Source organism: Aristolochia californica, unplaced genomic scaffold (assembly GCF_029961685.1).
Source record: "Aristolochia californica isolate CCGP_79_NKW_82.1479 unplaced genomic scaffold, dmAriCali1.0.hap1 SCAF_3, whole genome shotgun sequence".
In the NCBI taxonomy this organism is placed as follows: Eukaryota; Viridiplantae; Streptophyta; class Magnoliopsida; order Piperales; family Aristolochiaceae; genus Aristolochia; species Aristolochia californica.
This window is the reverse complement of record NW_027181992.1, coordinates 47,256,236-47,277,447: the sequence shown is the minus strand read 5'-3', so window position 1 is coordinate 47,277,447 and position 21,212 is coordinate 47,256,236. Positions and strand designations below refer to the sequence as shown.

Sequence of the window (21,212 nt, the reverse complement as noted above, 5' to 3'; positions counted from 1 at the left end):
CCATCTCACGCTATCAAGGAGATCTATTTTTCATGCCTAGAAGATTTGGGATCAATAGATATAGTCCATATAGTCATAATCTCGTGGTTTGAATCGTTGAACCCTTTAATTCCCACAAGCATTGATCCCATGGTAACTACATCAATGATAAGTCCAATTGAGACAGGACGAAAGATGATAATAGTCCCTTAGATGAATCAATAGAGAGAGAGCTCATTTTCTTTGTGACTGCCATGTCTTTACTGTTTAATGGACAATCCTACACGTTCTCTTTCTGCTAAGGAAGGTTTTCGTTTTCTTGCAAGCACGAGAACTAGTCACATTGGTTACTAACAAATAGGGGTGGCATCGAATTGAGCCGAGCCCGAACCTACCTATGTTCTAGCCAAACTTGATTTAAATATTTTGAACTTGAACTCGAGCTCACCCGAGCCTCGAGCCTAAAATTGTAATTGATCTTGAGCCCAATAATTTTAACTGAGTTCGAGCTGCCACTTATATTTAAAACTTTGCATAAAATACATGTCAAATAAATTGTATATAAAATTATCTATATTGATACAATTAGCCTTGAAAGAACTTCAACTACCATCTGAAAGAAATTTGTACTTTTACATGCATATATATATATATGTACGTATATATATGTATACACTTACTAACTTTAGACTCTTTGCATGAAAAATATTTACTGTTTAAAGAAAAGATTTGAGACTTTCTAACAGAGACTTTACAAAAACGAAGTACTTAATTGAAGACTTTCACAAAATAAAACTCTCTTCTTCATAAGATTTTCTATGTCTTTTTTCTTGTTCTTCTTTGTTTTTTCATAAAGTTGAAAAATAGTAAGATAATGATAGAGAGATAAGGAGAAAGAAAAAGAATAATGTGTGGGAAATTAACAAAGAAGGAAAAAGAGAAACGGAAAATAGTAAGATCAGAAGAGGTTGTTTCATAACAGAAATATGTTTTTCTCATACCAATAAAATCGATCCCCCACAGCTAAGCCGAAAAGTTCTCACAGAAAAAAAATCATTCAACAAAGACAAAGTGATCCACCACAAAGAGTTAAAGATCAAGCACACAACAACTGAAATATCTGCAGGTAACCCATAGAGTAAGCTGCAAAACGGATAATTTGGAACACAAACATCCTATAAAATGACAATCTCCAACAAAGAAATTGAAACCCCAAACGAGCACTACAAATCAAGACAAACATCTAAGCAGTTCATGGAAATGGGAGTTGCTTTGGTCCATAAATACATATACAATGAATCAACACAATCACCGCAACAGAAAAAAGTGGTTTTTGATAAGGGAAAAGGTTTAAAAAACTGAAAATAACTCTTTAAAATTACATGAAATAATCCATCGTATTAAAAAAAAATCAAGAAATTGTAAATGTAATCTGTAATTCCCCCCCAAACCCTGATATGTACATAGCATCCCTGAATGAATGTTTGTTCATCGCATGAAATGAACAAACTAGTTACCAAGAATGAATGAATTTTTCATCAAATCTAAGGGTGTATCTACGATGACGACGACCCATGGTGCGTACACAGATTGTACGGACCCCACAAGCTATCCAACGGGCACGGTGTCTAGGCGTCAAGCCGGGACCAGGGCTTCCCTTTCCCACTCCAGTGGAGAAGCCTCACCGATCCCGAGTGAAGATTCCGGCAGCTCCCCACCACATTGTCTCCTCCCAAGCCGTGTTGATTCCATCTGTGCTCAATAGGTTCAATATCCCCAACAAAAACCAAGAAAAATGGGGGTAGAGAACCCAATTCGTAGATTCTCTTTTATTTCTGTACTCGCATCCAATCCTTGATCACTTTACCGAAGTTGCACTGTCTCCATCTCCCCAGGTCCATCACCATAACTCCAGTATTGACGTAGCAAGGGCTTTTGTTGGTGAAGACCCTAGACATGCAAGGGTCGGACCAGAACACGTCGTTGAAGTACTTGGAGAAATTGGCATTGCAGTACTCGGGTGCGGCGATGACTAGGCATATTGGTAGCACACAGACTAAGAATGTCGTCCACGGCGATCAAATCCAAATCAAGGTGGATGATGCGGGTCACACAGGAAGGAAAAATGTCGGCTAGGTAAGTTCGGGCGTAATTTAGTGGATTCTCAAGCACGTTCCTGACGGATGTCGAGATGAGAGACTGGACGAGATTGGCATCGAAAAGGTATAGATTGAAACTTAGAGAGGGGAAGGTGGATCGGAGGAGTGCCGAAAGAGGGCTCTCCTTCTGCCCTTCGGCTTGGGATTGGTAGAAAGGAAATGTTCTTCGGACAGGAAGCGTGCTTCAAAATCGAATGAATAGCAGTGACAGATGCTCAGAGGGGACTCACCGCCAAGACATCATGCCCGTTGGATAGCTTGTGAGCTCCGTACGATCTGTGTATGCACCATGGGTTCAATATCCCTGGCAAAAACCAGTAAAAATGGGGGTAGAGAACCCAATTCATAGATTCTCTTGTCCTTCTGTACTCGCATCCAATCCTTGATCACTTTACCGAAGCTGCCTGTCTCCATCTCCCCAGGTCCATTACCATAACTTCGGTATTGAAGTGGCAAGGGCTTCTGTTGTTTAAGACCCTAGACATGGAAGGGTCGGACCAAAACACGTCGTTGAAGTACTTGGAGAAATTGGCATTGCAGTACTCAGGTGCGGCGATGACGAGGGGACTCGGCACATTGGTAGCCCACAACTTAAGAATGTCGTCCACGACGATCAAATCTGAATTGAGGTAGATGACACGGGTCACATAGGAAGGAAGAATGTTGGCCAAGTATGTTTAGGCATAATTTAGTGGATTCTCGAGCGCGTTTCTGACGGATGTCAAGATGAGAGACTTGACGAGACTGGCAATCGAAATGGTATAGATTGAAACTCAAAGAGGGGAAGGTGGATCGGAGAAGTGCTGAAAGAGGACTCTCCTTCGGCTCGGAATTGGTAGAAAGAAAGTGGAAGTAAATGTTCTTCGGACAGGAAGTGTGCTTCAAAATCGAATGAATAGCAGCGATGGATCCTCGGAGGTCAGGCACGTCGAGGGTCACTGAAATATGAACAGCCGTGGGATCGCAGAGGAAGAAGATTTGCGAAGAAGAAATCAAAAAGGAAAAAATCGGAGACTGAGACTGAGAGTAAGAAATCGAAGAGGAAGAATGAGGGATAAGAAGACGAAATCCCCCCAATTTCGCTGAATCACCGCTCGACAAACGTCGTTTTTGTGTTCCCCCTGATTCCCGAGAGAAGGAAAGACGAAGAGTCGACCTCCCGCACTTGCTCCCGCTCCCGCCTCCTGACACGCCGAGTCCCGTAAAGTTATCGAACCGAGCTCGACAGAACCATGGTTCCTCCTGACACGCCGAGTCCCGTAAAGTTATCGAACCGAGCTCGACAGAACCATGGTTCGGTTCGAAAGCTCGCTAGTTGGCTCGTTAACTTAAAAGGGGTCCGCGTTCTTCGAGTTCATCTCTTTGTCTTTTGTTCTCTCGGGAATTAGGGGGAACAAAGAAACGGCGTTCATCATGCGGCATTTCAGCAAAAATGGGGGGATTTCGTCTTCTTATCCCTAATTCTTCCTCTTCGATTCCATACTCTCAGTCACAGTCTCCGATTTTTTCCTCTTCGATTTCTTCCCCGCTGATCTTCTTCCTCTGCGATCACACGACTGTTCATATTTCAATGACCCTTGACGTGCCTTACCTCCGAGGATCCATTGTTGCTATTCATTCGATTTTGAAGCACGCTTCTTGTTCGAAGAACATTTACTTCCACTTTCTTTCTACCTATCCCAAGCCGAAGGAGAGCCCTCTTTCGGCACTCCTCCGATCCACCTTCCCCTCTCTGAGTTTCAATCTATACCATTACAATGCCAGTCTCGTCCAGTCTCTCATCTCAACATCCTTCAAGAACGCGCTCTAGAATCCCCTAAATTACGATTGAACTTACCTAGCCGACATTTTTCCTTCCTGTGTGACCTGCGTCATCTACCTTTATTTGGAATTGATCGTCATGGACGACATTCTAAGGTTGTGGGCTACCAATGTGCCGAGTTTCCGTGTCATCACCGCACCCAAGTACTACAATGCCAATTTCTCCAAGTACTTCAATGACGTGTACTTCATCGACCCTTCCAAGGCCAGGGTCTTCAACAATAGATGCCCTTGCAACTTCAATACCAAAGTTATGGTAATGGACCTAGGTTGATGGAGATAGGGCAGCTTCGGTAAAGTGATCGAGGATTGGATGTGAGTACAAAAGAAAAACATACTATATGAATTGGATTCTCTACTGCCATTTTTACTGGTTTTTGCTTGGGATATCAAACCAATCGCGCACAGATGGAATCAACACGGCTTGGGAGGAGACATTGAGGTGGGGAGCTGCCGGAATCTTCACCCGGGACCGGTGAGCCTTCTCCACTAGAGTCGGAAACAGAAGTTGTGGGCCCGGCTCAACGCCAAGACACCGTGCCCGTTAGATAGCTTGTGGTCTCCGTATGATCTGTGAACGCACCATGGGTTCGATATCCCCGGCAAAACCAGTAAAAATGAGGGTTGAGAAACCAATTTGTAGATTCTCTTTTTCTTCTGTACTCGCATCCAATCCTTGATCACTTTAGCGAAGCTGCCCTGTCTCCTTCTCCCCAGGTCCACTACCATAACTTCGGTATTGAAGTAGCAAGGGCTTCTGTTGTTTAAGACCCTAGACATGGAAGGGTCGGACTAGAACACGTCATTGAAGTACTTGGAGAAATTGGCATTGCAGTACTCAAGTGCGGCGACGAAGAGGAAAAAATCGGAGACTGAGACTGAGACTGAGAGTAAGGAATCGAAGAGGAAGAATGAGGGATAAGAAGACGAAATCCCCCCATTTTCGCTAAAGTGCCGCCTGATGAACGACGTTTCTGTGTTCTCCCTGATTCCCGAGAGAAGGAAAGACGAAGTGTCAGACCTCCCGCACCTGCTCCCACCTCCCGACTTACCGAGTCCCATTTAGTTAATGAGCCGAGATCGACAAAACCATGGTTTGGTTTGAAAGCTCGCTAGTTGGCTTGTTAACTTAATGAAGGTCTGGGCTCTTCGAGTTCATCTCTTCGTTCTCTCGGGAATCATGGGGATCAAAGAAACGGCGTTCGTCAGGAGGCGATTCAGCGAAAATGGGGGGATTTCGTCTTCTTATCCCTCATTCTTCCTCTTCGATTCCCTACTCTCAGTCTCAGTCTCCGATTTTTTCCTCTTCGATTTCTTCCCCGCTAATCTTCTTCCTTTGAGATCTCACGGTTGTTCATATTTCAATGACCCTAGACGTGCCTTACCTCCGAGGATCTATCGCTGCTATTCATTCGATTTTGAAGCACGCTTCTTGTCCGAAGAACATTTACTTCCACTTACTTTCTACCAATCCCAAGCCGGAGGAGAGCCCTCTTTCGGCACTCCTCCGATCCACCTTCCCCTCTCTGAGTTTCAATCTATACCATTTCAATGCCAGTCTCGTCCAGTCTCTCATCTCAAAATCCGTCAGGAATGTGCTCGAGAATCCACTAATTTATGCCCGAACTTACCTGGCCGACATTCATCCTTCCTGTGTGACCTGAGTCATCTACCTCGATTCGAATTTGATCATCGTGGATGACATTCTTAGGTTGTGGGCAACCAATGTGTCGAGTCCCCGCGTCATCACTGCACCTGAGTATTGCAATGCCAATTTCTCCAAGAACATCAACGACGTGATCTGGTCCGACCATTCCATGTCCAAGTTCTTCAACAACAGAAGCCCTTTCTACTTCAATACCGGAGTTATGGTAATGGACCTAGGGAGATGGAGACAGGGCAGCTTCGGTAAAGTGATCGAGGATTGGATGCGAGTACAGAAGCAAAAGAGAATCTACAAATTGGAATCTCCACTCCCATTTTTACTGTTTTTTGCCGAGGATATAGAACCCATCGCGCACAAAGGGACTCAACACGGCTTGGGAGGAGACAATGTGGTGGGGAGCTGCCAGAATCTTCACCCGGGACATGTAAGGAAGAACGAGGGGGAACAAAGAAACGACATTCGTTAGGCGGCGATTCAACGAAAATGGGTGGATTTCGTCGTCTTATCCCTCATTCTTCCTCTTCGATTCCTTACTCTCAGTCTCAGTCTTCGATTTTTTCCTCTTCGATTTCTTCCCCGCTGATCTTCTTCCTCTGCAATCCCACGACTGTTCATATTTTAATGACCCTCGACGGGCCTTAACTCCGAGGATCCATCGCTGGTAGTCATTCGATTTTGAAGCACGCTTCCTGTTCGAAGAAAATTTACTTCCATTTTCTTTCTACCCATCCCAAGCCGGAGGAGAGCCCTCTCTCGGCACTCCTCCGATCCACCTTCCCCTCTCTGAGTTTCAATCTATGCCATTTCGATGCCAGTCTCGTCCAGTCTCTCATCTCAACATCCGTTAGGAACGCGCTCGAGAATCCATTGAATTATGCCTTAACTTACTTGGCCGACATTCTTCCTTCCTGTGTGACCCGCGTCATCTACCTCTATTCGGAATTGATCGTCGTGGACGACATTCTAAGGTTGTGGGCTACAAAAGTGCCGAGTTTCCGCGTCATCACCGCACCCAAGTACTGCAATGTCAATTTCTCCAAGTACTTCAACGACGTGTTCTACTTCGACCCTTCCATGGCCAGGGTCTTCAACAATAGATGCCCTTGCTACTTCAATACCAAAGTTATGGTAATGGACCTAGGTTGATGGAGACAAGGCAGCTTCGGTAAAGTGATCGAGGATTGGATGTGAGTACAAAAGGAAAAGATACTCTATGAATTGGATTCTCTACTGCCATTTTTACTAGTTTTTGCTTGGAATATCAAACCCATCGCGCACAGATGGAATCGACATGACTTGGGAGGAGACATTGTGGTGGGGAGCTGCCGAAATCTTCACTCGGGACCAGTGAGCCTTCTCCACTAGAGTGGGAAACGGAAACCGTGGGCCCGACTCAACGCCAAGACACTGTGCCTGTTGGAAAGCTCTTGGGCTCCGTACCATCTATGTACGCACCAACGATTCGATATCCCCGACAAAAACGAGTAAAAATGTGGGTAGAGAACCCAATTCGTAGATTATCTTTTCCTTCTATACTCGCATCCAATCCTTGGTCACTTTTCCGAATCTGCCCTGTCTCCATCTCCCCAGGTCCATTACCATAACTTCGGTATTGAAGTAGCAAGGGCTTCTGTTGTTTAAGACCCTGGACATGGAAGGGTCGGACCAGAACACGTCATTGAAGTACTTGGAGAAATTAGCATTGCAGTACTCAGGTACGGCGATGACGAGGGGACTCAACACATTGGTAGCCCACAGCCTAAGAATGTCGTCCACGATGATCAAATCCGAATCGAGGTAAATGACGCGGATCACACGGGAAGGAAGAATGTCGACCAGGTAAGTTCAGGCATAATTTAGTGGATTCTCGAGCACGTTCCTGACGGATGTCGAGATGAGAAACTGGACGAGACTGGCAATCGAAATGGTATAGATTGAAACTCAGAGAGGGGAAGGTGGATCGGAGGATTGCCGAAAGTTGGCTCTCCTCCAGCTTGGGATTGGTAGAAAGAAAGTGGAAGTAAATGTTCTTCGGACAGGAAGTGTGCTTCAAAATCGAATGAATAGCAGCGATGGATCCTCGAAGGTGAGGCATGTCGAGCGTCACTGAAATATGAACAGCGTGGAAGAAATCGAAGAGGAAAAAATCGGAGACTGAGACTAAGAGTAATAAATCGGAGACTGAGACTGAGAGTAAGCAATCGAAGAGGAAGAATGAGGGATAAGAAGAAGAAATCCCCCCATTTTCGCTGAATCGCCGCCTAGATGAACGTCGTTTCTGTGTTCCCCCTGATTCCCGAGAGAAGGAAAGACGAAGAGTCAGACCTCCCGCACCTGCTCCCACCTCCCGACTCGCCGAGTCCCATTCAGTTAACGAGCCGAGATCGACAAAACCATGGTTCGGTTTGAAAGCTCGCTAGTTAGCTCGTTAACTTAATGAAGGCCTGGGCTCTTCGAGTTCATCTTTTCGTCTTTCGTTCTCTCGGGAATCATGGGGATCAAAGAAACGGTGTTCGTCAGGCGGCGATTCAGCGAAAATGGGGGGGTTTCGTCTTCTTATCCCTCATTCTTCCTCTTCGATTTCCTACTCTCAGTTTCAGTTTCCAATTTTTTCCTCTTCGATTTCTTCCCTGCTAATCTTCTTCCTTTGAGATCCCACGGCTGTTCATATTTCAATGACCCTCGACGTGCCTTACCTCCGAGGATCCATCACTACTATTCATTCGATTTTGAAGCACGCTTCCTGTCCGAAGAACATTTACTTACACTTACTTTCTACCAATCCCAAGCCGGAGGAGAGCCCTCTTTCGGCACTCCTCCGATCCAACTTCCCTTCTCTGAGTTTCAATCTATACCATTTCGATGCCAGTCTCTTCCAGTCTCTCATCTCAACATCCGTCAGGAACGCGCTCGAGAATCCACTGATTTACACCCGAACTTACCTGGCCGACATTCATCCTTCCTGTGTGACTTGAGTCATCTACCTCGATTTGGATTTGATAATCGTGGACAACATTCTTAGGTTGTGGGCAACCAATGTGTCGAGTCACCGTGTCATCACCTCACCTGAGTACTGCAATGCCAATTTCTCCAAGAACATCAACGACGTGATCTGGTCCGACCATTCCATGTCCAAGTTCTTCAACAATAGAAGCCCTTGCTACTTCAATACCGGAGTTATGGTAATGGACCTAGGGAGAAGGAGACAGCGCAACTTCGGTAAAGTGATCGAGGATTGGATGCGAGTACAGAAGCAAAAGAGAATCTACGAATTGGAATCTCCTCTCCCATTTTTACTGTTTTTTGCCGAGGATATAGAACCCATCGCGCACAAAGGGAATCAACACGGCTTGGGAGGAGACAATGTGGTGGGGAGCTGCCGGAATCTTCACCCGGGACATGTGAAGAAGAACGAGGGGGAACAAAGAAACGGCATTCGTTAGGCGGCGATTCAACGAAAATGGGGGGATTTCGTCGTCTTATCCCTCATTCTTCCTATTCGATTCCTTACTCTTAGTCTTCGATTTTTTCCTCTTCAATTTCTTCCTCGCTGATCCTCTTCCTCTGCGATCCCACGGCTGTTCATATTTTAATGACCCTCGACGTGCCTTAATTCCGAGGATCCATCGTTGCTATTCATTCGAGTTTAAAGCACGCTTCCTGTTCGAAGAACATTTACTTCCACTTTCTTTCTACCCATCCCAAGCTGGAGGAGAGCCCTCTCTCGGCACCTCCGACCCACCTTCCCCTCTCTGAGTTTCAATCTATGCCATTTCGATGCCAGTCTCTGATCTCAACATCCGTCAGGAACGCGCTCAAGAATCCACTGAATTACGCCCTAACTTACCTGGACGACATTCTTCCTTCATGTGTGACCCGCGTCATCTACCTTTATTTGGAATTGATCGTCGTGGACGACATTCTAAGGTTGTGGGCTACCAATGTGCCGAGTTTCTGCGTCATGACCACACCCAAGTACTGCAATGCCAATTTCTCCAAGTACTTCAACGATGTGTTCTACTTCGACCCTTCCATGGCAAGGGTCTTCAACAATAGATGCCCTTGCTACTTCAATACCAAAGTTATGGTAATGGACCTAGGTTGATGGAGACAGGGCAGCTTCGGTAAAGTGATCGAGGATTGGATGTGAGTACAAAAGGAAAAGATACTCTATAAATTGAATTCTTTACTGCCATTTTTACTGGTTTTTGCTTGGGATATCAAACCCATCCCGCACAGATGGAATCAACATGACTTGGGAGGAGACATTGTGGTGGGGAGCTGCCGAAATCTTCACTCGGGACCAGTGAGCCTTCTCCACTAGAGTGGGAAACGGAAGCCGTGGGCCGGACTCAACACCAAGACACCATGCCCGTTGGAAAGCTCTTGGGCTCCGTACCATCTATGTACGCACCAAGGATTCGATATCCCCGACAAAAACCAGTAAAAATGTGGGTAGAGAACCCAATTCGTAGATTATCTTTTCCTTCTGTCCTCGCATCCAATCCTTGGTCACTTTTCCGAAGCTGCTCTGTCTCCATCTCCCCAGGTCCATTACCATAACTTCGGTATTGAAGTAGCAAGGGCTTCTGTTGTTTAAGACCCTGGACATGGAAGGGTCGGACCAGAACACGTCATTGAAGTACTTGGAGAAATTAGCATTGCAATACTTAGGTGCGGCGATGACGCGGAGACTCGGCACATTGGTAGCCCACAACCTAAGAATGTCGTTCACGACGATCAAATCCGAATCGAGGTAAATGACGTAGATCACACAGGAAGGAAGAATGTCGGCCAGGTAAGTTCAGACATAATTCAGTGGATTCTCGAGCTCGTTCTTGACGGATGTCGAGATGAGAAACTGGACGAGACTGGCAATCGAAATAGTATAGATTGAAACTCAGAGAGGAGAAGGTGGATCGGAGGAGTGTCGAAAGTGGGCACGCCTCCAGCTTGGGATTGGTAGAAAGAAAGTGGAAGTAAATGTTCTTCGGACAGGAAGTGTGCTTCAAAATCGAATGAATAGCAGCGATGGATCCTCGAAGGTGAGGTATGTCGAGGGTCACTGAAATATGAACAACGTGGAAGAAATCGAAGAGGAAAAAATCGGAGACTAAGACTAAGAGTAAAAAATCGGAGACTGAGACTGAGAGTAAGGAATCGAAGAGGAAGAATGAGGGATAAGAAGACGAAATCGCCTCATTTTCGCTGAATCGCCGCCAGACAAACGCCATTTCTGTGTTCCCCTTGATTCCCAAGATAAGGAAAGACGAAGAGTCAGACCTCCTGCACCTGCTCCCACCTCCCGACTCGCTGAGTCCCATTCAGTTAACGAACCAAGATCGAAAAAACCATGGTTCGGTTTGAAAGTTCGCTAGTTGGCTCGTTAACTTAATGAAGGCCTGGGCTCTTCGAGTTCATCTCTTCGTCTTTTGTTCTCTCGGGAATCATGGGGATCAAAGAAACGGCGTTCGTCAGGCGGCGATTCAGCGAAAATGGGGGGATTTCGTCTTCTGATCCCTCATTCTTCCTCTTCGATTCCCTACTCTCAGTCTCAGTCTCCGATTTTTTCCTCTTCGATTTCTTACCCGCTAATCTTCTTATTTTGAGATCCCACGGCTGTTCATATTTCAATGACCCTCGACGTGCCTTACCTCCGAAGATCCATCGCTGCTATTCATTCGATTTTGAAGCACGCTTCCTGTCCGAAGAACATTTACTTCCACTTACTTTCTACCAATCCCAAGCCGGAGGAGAGCCCTCTTTCGGCACTCCTCCGATCCACCTTCCCCTCTCTGAGTTTAATTATATACCATTTCGATGCCAGTCTCTTCCAGTCTCTCATCTCAACATCCGTCAGGAACGCGCTCGAGAATCCACTGATTTAAGCCCGAACTTACCTGGCTGACATTCATCCTTCTTGTGTGACCTGAGTCATCTACCTCGATTCGGATTTGATCATCGTGGACGACATTCTTAGGTTGTGGGCAAGCAATGTGTCGAGTCCCCGTGTCATCACTGCACCTGAGTACTGCAATGCTAATTTCTCCAAGAACATCAATGACGTGATCTGGTCCGACCATTCCATGTCCAAGTTCTTCAACAACAGAAGCCCTTGCTACTTCAATACCGGAGTTATGGAAATGGACCTAGGGAGATGGAGACAGGGCAGCTTCGGTAAAGTGATCGAGGATTGGATGCGAGTACAGAAGAAAAAGAGAATCTACGAATTGGAATCTCCACTCCCATTTTTACTGTTTTTTGCTGAGGATATAGAACCCATCGCGCACAAAGGGAATCAACACGGCTTGGGAGGAGACAATGCGGTGGGGAGCTGCCGGAATCTTCACCCGGGACATGTGAGGAAGAACGAGGGGGAACAAAGAAACGGCATTCGTTAGGCGGCGATTCAACGAAAATGGGGGGATTTCGTCGTCTTATCCCTCATTCTTCCTCTTCGATTCCTTACTCTCAGTCTCAGTTTTCGATTTTTTCCTCTTTGATTTCTTCCCCGCTGATCTTCTTCCTCTGCAATCCCACAACTGTTCATATTTTAATGACCCCCAATGTGCCTTAACTTCGAGGATCCATCGCTGCTATTCATTCGATTTTGAAGCACGCTTCCTGTTCGAAGAACATTTACTTCCACTTTCTTTATACCCATCCCAAGCCGAAGGAGAGCCCTCTCTCGGCACTCCTCCGATCCACCTTCCCCTCTCTGAGTTTCAATCTATGCCATTTCGATGCCAGTCTCGTCCAGTCTCTCATCTCAACATCCGTCAGGAACGCGCTCGAGAATCCCCTGAATTACGCCCTAACTTACCTGGCCGACATTCTTCCTTCCTGTGTGACCCGCGTCATCTACCTCTATTCGGAATTGATCGTCGTGGACGACATTCTAAGGTTGTGGGCTACCAATGTGCCGAGTTTCCGCATCATCACCGCACCCAAGTACTGCAATGCCAATTTCTCCATGTACTTCAACGACGTGTTCAACTTCGACCCTTCCATGGCTAGGGTCTTCAACAATAGATGCCCTTGCTACTTCAATACCAAAGTTATGGTAATGGACCTAGGTTGATGGAGACAAGGCAGCTTCAGTAAAGTGATCGAAGATTGGATGTGAGTACAAAAGGAAAAGATACTTTATGAATTGGATTCTCTATTGCCATTTTTACTAGTTTTTGCTTGGGATATCAAACCCATCGCGCACAGATGGAATCAACATGGCTTGGGAGGAGACATTGTGGTGGGGTGCTACTGAAATCTTCACTCGGGACTAGTGAGCCTTCTCCACTAGAGTGGGAAACGGAAGTCGTGGGCCCGGCTCAACGCCAAGACACCATGCCCGTTGGAAAGCTCTCGGGCTCCGTACCAACTATGTACGCACCAAGGATTCGATATCCCCGACAAAAAACAGTAAAAATGTGGGTAGAGAACCCAATTCGTGGATTATCTTTTCCTTCTGTACTCGCATCCAAACCTTGGTCACTTTTCCGAAGCTGCCCTGTCTCCATCTCCCCAGGTCCATTACCATAACTTCGGTATTGAAGTAGCAAGAGCTTCTGTTGTTTCAGACCTTGGACATGGAAGGGTCGGACCAGAACACGTCATTGAAGTACTTGGAGAAATTAGCATTGCAGTACTCAGGTGCGGCGATGACGCGGGGACTCGGCACATTGGTAGCCCACAGCCTAAGAATGTCATCCACATCGATCAAATCAGAATCGAGGTAAATGACGTGGATCACACAGGAAGGAAGAATGTCGGCTAGGTAAGTTCAGGCATAATTCAGTGGATTCTCGAGCACGTTCCTGACGGATGTCAAGATGAGAAACTAGACAAGACTGGCAATCGAAATATTATAGATTGAAACTCAGAGAGGGGAAGGTGGATCGGAGGAGTGCCGAAAGTGGGCTCTCCTCCAACTTGGGATTGGTAGAAAGAAAGTGGAAGTAAATGTTCTTCGGACAGGAAGTGTGCTTCAAAATCGAATGAATAGCAGCGATGGATCCTCGAAGGTGAGGCATGTCGAGGGTCACTGAAATATGAACAACGTGGAAGAAATCGAAGAGGAAAAGATCGGAGACTGAGACTAAGAGTAAGAAATCGGAGACTGAGACTGAGAGTAAGGAATCGAAGAGGAAGAATGAGGGATAAGAAGAAGAAATCCCCCCATTTTTCGCTGAATCGCCGCCTGATGAACGTCGTTTCTGTGTTCCCCCTGATTCTCGAGAGAAGGAAAGACGAAGAGTTAGACCTCCCGCACCTGCTCCCACCTCCCGACTCGCTGAGTCCCATTCAGTTAACGAGCCGAGATCGACAAAACCATGGTTCGGTTTGAAAGCTCGCTAGTTGGCTCGTTAACTTAATGAAGGCCTGGGCTCTTCGAGTTCATCTTTTCGTCTTTCGTTCTCTCGGGAATCATGGGGATCAAAGAAACGGTGTTCGTCAGGCGGCGATTCAGCGAAAATGGGGGGATTTCGTCTTCTTATCCCTCATTCTTCCTCTTCGATTCCCTACTCTCAGTCTCAGTCTCCGATTTTTTCCTCTTCGATTTCTTCCCCGCTAATCTTCTTCCTTTGAGATCCCACGGCTGTTCATATTTCAATGACCCTCGACGTGCCTTACGTCCGAGGATCCATCGCTGCTATTCATTCGATTTTGAAGCACGCTTCCTGTCCGAAGAACATTTACTTCCACTTACTTTCTACCAATCCCAAGCCGGAGGAGAGCCTTCTTTCGGCACTCCTCCGATCCACCTTCCCCTCTCTGAGTTTCAATGTATACCATTTCGATGCCAGTCTCTTCCAGTCTCTCATCTCAACATCCGTCAGGAACACACTCGAGAATCCACTGATTTACGCCCGAACTTACCTGGCCGACATTCATCTTTCCTGTGTGACCCGAGTCATCTACCTCGATTCGGATTTGATCATCGTGGACGACATTCTTAGGTTGTGGGCAACCAATGTGTCGAGTCCCCGCGTCATCACCGCACCTGAGTACTGCAATGCCAATTTCTCCAAAAACATCAACGACGTGATCTGGTCCGACCATTCCATGTCCAAGTTCTTCAACAACAGAAGTCCTTGCTACTTCAATACCAAAGTTATGGTAATGGACCTAGGTTGATTTAGACAGGGCAGCTTCGGTAAAGTGATCAAGGATTGAATGTGAGTACAAAAGGAAAAGATACTCTATGAATTGGATTCTCTACTGCCATTTTTGCTGGTTTTTGTTTGGGATATCAAACCCATCGCGCACAGATGGAATCAACACAGCTTGGGAGGAGACATTGTGGTGGGGAGCTGCCAGAATCTTTACCTTGGACTGGAGAGCCTTCTCCACTAGAGTGGGAAACGGAAGCCTTGGGCCCGGCTCAATGCAAAGACACCGTGCCCGTTGGATAGCTTGTGGACTCCGTACTATATGTGTATGCACCATGGGTTCAATATCCCCGACAAAAACCAGTAAAAGTGGGGGTAGAGTGTTGTGGACTCAATAGCACACCGAGTCACACAACGAAGGAGACAACAACAACTCACTAAATAGGATTTATTTCTTATATTACTTTGAGTAGGATTTATTTCTTATATTGTTTTAAGTAGGAGTTATTTCTAATTACTTTAATATGTAGGGGCATTATGGGAATTATTGTAACCCTAACCCTAAAACTCCATAACGTGATCTATTTAAAGGGAAAGAATGAATGAATGAGGCAAGCTTTGAGATTTTAGAATAACCTAGTGTAAACAGGCTGAGATCACCTCTTGATCTCGAGTTTAGGGTTTACTCCAAAAATCCAACGTATCCTTCACCCTCCATTGCCAGCCATCTTCATCCACCTTCATCCTCCAACATCCATAGCTGGAAGAGGAGCTTCCTGCCCCTTTTCCGAGCCCAAAGAGAGGGTCTTCCCTCCTTCTCAGTGTCAACAGCCAGCAAGGGTTCTAACCCTCTTGACGAGCAGAAAAAGGAAGGGTTTTCTGGTTCTTCCACGTGAAGGTCTAGTGCATCTCTTCCTAGCTTGGAAGCATCACAGAAATCTAGCATCCACTTCCACCAAGGTGAGCCAAGAGCTACACATAAGCTAGGCCTTCAATCCTAGCACGAGCAGCAACCAAACCTGGGTTGAAACCCTGGTTTCCGTGAGCAACAAAAGGTATCTCTTCCGGTCCTTTCTCCATGTGAATTAATTCAATTCTAGCTATAGCTTTAGCACTAGAGTGGATACATCAAAGGGGAAATTGATCACGTGTGGAAGATCAATCAAAGAAGGGAGCTTTAACCCTCCTTATCGAGTCCAACAACTCAGTACAAGTGTTGGATTCTCAAATCCCACGCCGTGTTACTCGATCCATGACCCGGGACCGTAACATAGAGAACCCAATTCGTAGATTCTCTTTTCCATCTGTACTCGCATCCAATCATTGATCACTTTACCGAAGCTGCCATGTCTCCATCTCCCTAGGTCCATTACCATAACTTCGGTATTGAAGTAGCAAGGGCTTCTGTTGTTTAAGACCCTGGACATGGAAGGGTCGGACTAGAACATGTCGTTGAAGTACTTGGAGAAATTGGCATTGCAGTACTCAAGTGTGGCGACAAAGAGGAAAAAATCGGAGACTGAGACTGAGCGTAAGAATGTTGGCCAGGTAAGTTCAGGCATAATTCAGTGGATTCTAGAGCGCATTCCTGATTGATGTCGAGATGAGAGACTAGACGAGACTGGCAATCGAAATGGTATAGATTGAAACTCAAAGAGGGGAAGGTGGATCGGAGGAGTGTCGAAAGAGGGCTCTCCTCCGGCTTGGGATTGGTAGAAAGAAAGTGGAAGTAAATGTTCTTCGGACAGGAAGTGTGCTTCAAAATCGAATGAATAGCAGCGATGGATCCTCGGAGGTAAGGTACGTCTAGGGTCATTGAAATATAAACAACCGTGGGATCGCAGAGGAAGAAAATCAGCGAGGAAGAAATCGAAGACTGAGAGTAAGGAAAAGAAGAGGAAGAATGAGGGATAAGAAGACGAAATCCCCCCATTTTCGCTGAATCACCGCCTGATGAACGCCGTTTCTGTGTTCCCCCTAAGAGAAGGAAAGACGAAGAGTCGATCTCCCGCACCTGCTCCCGCTCCCGCTCCCGCTCCCGCCTCCCGACTCACCGAGTCCCGTTAAGTTAACGAGCCGAGCTCGACTGAACCATGGTTCGGTTCGAAAGCTCGCTAGTTGGCTCATTAACTTAACGTGGGCCCGGGCTCTTCGAGTTCATCTCTTCGTCTTTTGTTCTCTCGAGAATCAGGGAGAACAAAGAAATGGCGTTCGTCAGGTGGCGATTCAGCGAAAATGGGGGGATTTCGTCTTCTTATCCCTCATTCTTCCTCTTTGATTCCTTACTCTCAATCTCAGTCTCCGATTTTTTCCTCTGCGATCCCACGGTTGTTCATATTTCAATGACCTCGACGTGCCTTACCTCCGAGGATCCATCGATGCTATTCATTCGATTTTGAAGCACGCTTCCTGTTCGAAGAACATTTACTTCCACTTACTTTCTACCAATCCCAAGTCGGAGGAGAGCCCTCTTTCGGCACTCCTCCGATCCACCTTCCCCTCTCTGAGTTTCAATCTATACCATTTCGATGCTAGTCTCGTCCAGTCTCTCATCTCAACATCCGTCAGGAACGCACTCGAGAATCCACTGATTTACACCCGAACTTACCTGGCCGACATTCATCCTTCCTGTGTGACCCGAGTCATCTACCTCGATTCAGATTTGATCATCGTGGACGACATTCTTAGGTTGTGGGCAACCAATGTGTCGAGTCCCCGCATCATCACCGCACCTGAGTACTGCAATGCCAATTTCTCCATGTACTTCAACGACGTGTTCTACTTCAACCCTTCCATGGCCAGGGTCTTCAACAATAGATGCCCTTGCTACTTCAATACCAAAGTTATGGCATTGGACCTAGGTTGATGGTGACAGGGCAGCTTCGATAAAGTGATCGAGGATTGGATGTGAGTACCAAAAGAAAAGATACACGATGAATTGGATTCTCTACTACCATTTTTACTGGTTTTTGCTTGGGATATCAAACCCATCGCGCACAGATGGAATCAACACGGCTTGGGAGGAGACATTGTGATGGGGAGCTGCCGGAATCTTCACCCGGGACCGGTGAGCCTTCTCCACTAGAGTGGGAAATGGAAGCCGTGGGCCCGGCTCAACGCCAAGACACCATGCCCGTTGGATAGCTTGTGGGCTCCATACGATCTAAGTACGCAACATGGGTTCGATATCCCCGACAAAACCAGTAAAAACGGGGGTAGAGAACCCAATTCGTCGTTTCTCTTTTCCTTCTGTACTCACATCCAAACCTTGATCACTTTACCGAAGCTGCCCTGTCTCCATCTCCCCAGGTTCATTACCATATCTTCGGTATTGAAGTAGCAAGGGCTTCTTTTGTTTGGGGGCGTCATTTCAGACTCATCTGGGAATCAATGTTTTTCTTATGCTGGTCCTTTAGGCATCTCTGACTCAACGTCGGCTGAGTTACATGGCCTTCTTAATGGACTGCGGGTGTTCAAAGACAAATGTAGTGGGCCTATTCACATTAAAGGGGACTCCAAGGTGGTGATTGGTTGGTGCCAGCGCAATTCCTCTCCCCCATGGAGGCACTGGGACGTATTCCAAGAGATTTTGGATATTGTATCTTCTTTTTCTTGTATTTGGTCTCACATTCCGAGATCTGCAAATTCGGCAGCAGATGTACTTGCCAAGGAGAGAGCTTTCCTGCAATCTCTCGTTGTAAGGGATTTGCTCCCTCTGCTTTTGTAATTTTCTTTTTCCTTTCTTTAAATAAAATACATCTTCATAAAAAAAAGGGCTTCTGTTGTTTAAGACCTTGGACATGGAAGGGTCGGACCAAACCACGTCGTTGAAGTACTTGGAGAAATTGGCATTGCAGTACTCAGGTGCGATGATGACGCGGGGACTCGGCACATTGGTAGCCCACAACCTAAGAATGTCTTCCACGACGACCAAATCCGAATCAAGTGGAGAAGGAAGAATGTCAGCCAGGTAAGTTCAGGCATAATTCAATGGATTCTCGAGCGCGTTCCTAACGGATGTCGAGATGAGAGACTAGACGAGACTGGCAATCGAAATGGTATAGATTGAAATTCAGAGAGGGGAAGGTGGATCGGAGGAGTGCCGAAGGAGGTAGGGCACGTCGATGGTCATTGAAATATGAACAGGCGTGGGATCGTAGAGGAAGATGATCAACGGGGAAGAAATCGAAGAGGAAAAAATCAGAGACTGAGACTGAGAGTAAGAAACAGAGACTGAGACTAAGAGTAAGGAATCAAAGAGGAAGAATGAGGGATAAGAAGATGAAATCCCCCCATTTTCATTGAATCGCCGCCTGACGAACGCCGTTTCTGTGTTCCCCCTGATTCCCGAGAGAAGGAAAGACGAAGAGTCGACCTCCCGCACCTGCTCCCGCTCCCGCCGCCCAACTTGCCGAGTCCCGCTAAGTTAACAAGCCAAGCTTGACAGAACCATGGTTCGATTCAAAAGCTCGCTAGTTTGCTCGTTAACTTAACGAGGGCCCGGGCTCTTCGAGTTCACTCTTCGTCTTTCGTTCTTTCAGGAATCTAGGGGAACAAAGAAACGGCGTTCGTCAAGCGGCGATTCAGCGAAAATGGGGGGATTTCGTCTTCTTATCCCTCATTCTTCCTCTTCGATTCCTTACTCTTAGTCTCAGTCTCTGATTTCTTACTCTCAGTCTCTGATTTTTTCCTCTTCGATTTCTTCCCCGTTGATCATCTTCCTCTACCATCTCACCCCTGTTCATATTTCAATGACCATTGATGTGCTTTACCTCCGAGGATCCATCGCCGCTATTCATTCGATTTTGAAGCACGCTTCTGGTCTGAAGAACATTTACTACCATTTTCTTTCCACCCATCCCAAGCCGGAAGAGAGCCCTCTTTCAGCACTCCTCCGATCCACCTTCCCTTCTCTGAGTTTCAATCTATACCATTTCGATGCCAGTCTCGTCCAGTCTCTCATCTCAACATCCGTCAGGAACACGCTCGAGAATCCACTGAATTACGCCCGAACTTACCTGGCCGACATTCTTCCTTCCTGTGTGACCCCCGTCATCTACCTCGATTCGGATTTGATCCTCGTGAAGGACATTCTAAGGTTGTGAGCTACCAATGTACCGAGTTTCCGCGTCATCATCGCATCCAATACTGCAATGCCAATTTCTCCAAGTACTTCAACGACGTGTTCTACTTCGACCCTTCCATGGCAAGGGTCTATAACAATAGATGCCCTTGCTACTTCAATTCTAAAGTTATGGTAATGGACTTGGGTTGATGGAGACAGGGCAGCTTCGGTAAAGTGATCGAGGATTGGATGTGAGTACAAAAGGAAAAGATACTCTATGAATTGGATTCTCTTCTGCCATTTTTACTGGTTTTTGCTTGGGATATCAAACCCATCGCACACAGATGGAATCAACACGGCTTGGGAGGAGACATTGTGGTGGGGAGCTGTCGGAATCTTCACCCGGGACCGGTGAGCCTTCTCCACTAGAGTGGGAAACAGAAGCCGTGGGCCCGACTCAACGCCAAGACACCGTGCCCGTTGGATAGCTTATGGGCTCCGTACGATCTGTGTACACACCATGGGTTCGATATCCCCGGCAAAAACAAGTAAAGCTAGGGGTAGAGAACCCAATTCGTAGATTCTCTTTTCCTTCAGTACTCGCATCCAATCCTTGATCACTTTACCAAAGTTGCTTTGTCTCCATCTCCCTAGGTCCATTACCATAACTTCAGTATTGAAGTAGCAAGGGCTTTTGTTGTTTAAGACCCTGGACAAGGATCGAACTAGAACACGTCGTTGAAGTACTTCGAGAAATTGGCATGACAGTACTCAGGTGCGGCGATGATGCGGGGACTCGGCACATTGGTGGCCCACAGCCTAAGAATGTCGTCCACGATGATCAAACCCGAATCGAGGTAGATGACGCGGGTCACATAGGAAGGAAGAATGTCGGCTAGGTAAGTTCATGCATAATTCAATGGACTCTCGAGCGCGTTCCTGACGGATGTCGAGATGAGAGACTAGACGAGACTGGAATCGAAATGGTACAGAATGAAACTCAGAGAGGGGAAGGTGGATCGGAGGAGTGCTGAAAGAGGGCTCTTCTCCGGCTTGGTATTGCTAGAAAGAAAGTGGAAGTAAATGTTCTTCGGACAGGAAGTGTGCTTCAAAATCGAATGAATAGCAGTGATGGATCCTCGGAGGTAAGGCACATCGAGAGTCACTGAAATATGAACAGTCATGGGATCGCAGAGGAAGAAGATCAGCGAGGAAGAAATCGAAGGGGAAAAAATCGGAGACTGAGACTTAGCGTAAGAAATTGGACATTGAAACTGAGGGTAAGGAATCGAAGAGGAAGAATGAGCGATAAGAAGACGAAATCCCCCCATTTCGCTGAATCGCCGCCTAACGAACGCCATTTTTGTGTTCCCCTTGATTCCCGAGAGAAGGAAAGACGAGGAGTCGACCTC

The 21,212-nt window shown here is 46.5% G+C and overlaps 12 pseudogenes; 9 read left to right on the top strand and 3 right to left on the bottom strand.

Annotated features, from left to right (window-relative positions):
* Positions 1-1,535: 1,535 nt before the first annotated feature.
* On the bottom strand, positions 1,536-2,353 carry LOC137959670 (probable galacturonosyltransferase-like 7; annotated as a pseudogene).
* A 25-nt stretch (positions 2,354-2,378) lies between these two features.
* LOC137959669 (probable galacturonosyltransferase-like 10) lies at positions 2,379-3,372 on the bottom strand (annotated as a pseudogene).
* A 198-nt stretch (positions 3,373-3,570) lies between these two features.
* Positions 3,571-4,536, top strand: LOC137959668 (probable galacturonosyltransferase-like 9; annotated as a pseudogene).
* A 7-nt stretch (positions 4,537-4,543) lies between these two features.
* On the top strand, positions 4,544-6,091 carry LOC137959667 (probable galacturonosyltransferase-like 9; annotated as a pseudogene).
* A 17-nt stretch (positions 6,092-6,108) lies between these two features.
* Positions 6,109-7,113, top strand: LOC137959666 (probable galacturonosyltransferase-like 7; annotated as a pseudogene).
* Positions 7,114-7,276: 163 nt separating this feature from the next.
* On the top strand, positions 7,277-9,068 carry LOC137959665 (probable galacturonosyltransferase-like 10; annotated as a pseudogene).
* Positions 9,069-9,391: 323 nt separating this feature from the next.
* On the top strand, positions 9,392-12,026 carry LOC137959664 (probable galacturonosyltransferase-like 10; annotated as a pseudogene).
* Positions 12,027-12,043: 17 nt separating this feature from the next.
* LOC137959663 (probable galacturonosyltransferase-like 7) lies at positions 12,044-13,048 on the top strand (annotated as a pseudogene).
* Positions 13,049-13,211: 163 nt separating this feature from the next.
* LOC137959661 (probable galacturonosyltransferase-like 9) lies at positions 13,212-15,102 on the top strand (annotated as a pseudogene).
* A 1,079-nt stretch (positions 15,103-16,181) lies between these two features.
* On the top strand, positions 16,182-18,462 carry LOC137959660 (probable galacturonosyltransferase-like 6; annotated as a pseudogene).
* A 73-nt stretch (positions 18,463-18,535) lies between these two features.
* LOC137959659 (probable galacturonosyltransferase-like 7) lies at positions 18,536-20,310 on the top strand (annotated as a pseudogene).
* Positions 20,311-20,325: 15 nt separating this feature from the next.
* On the bottom strand, positions 20,326-21,161 carry LOC137959658 (probable galacturonosyltransferase-like 10; annotated as a pseudogene).
* Positions 21,162-21,212: the final 51 nt, after the last annotated feature.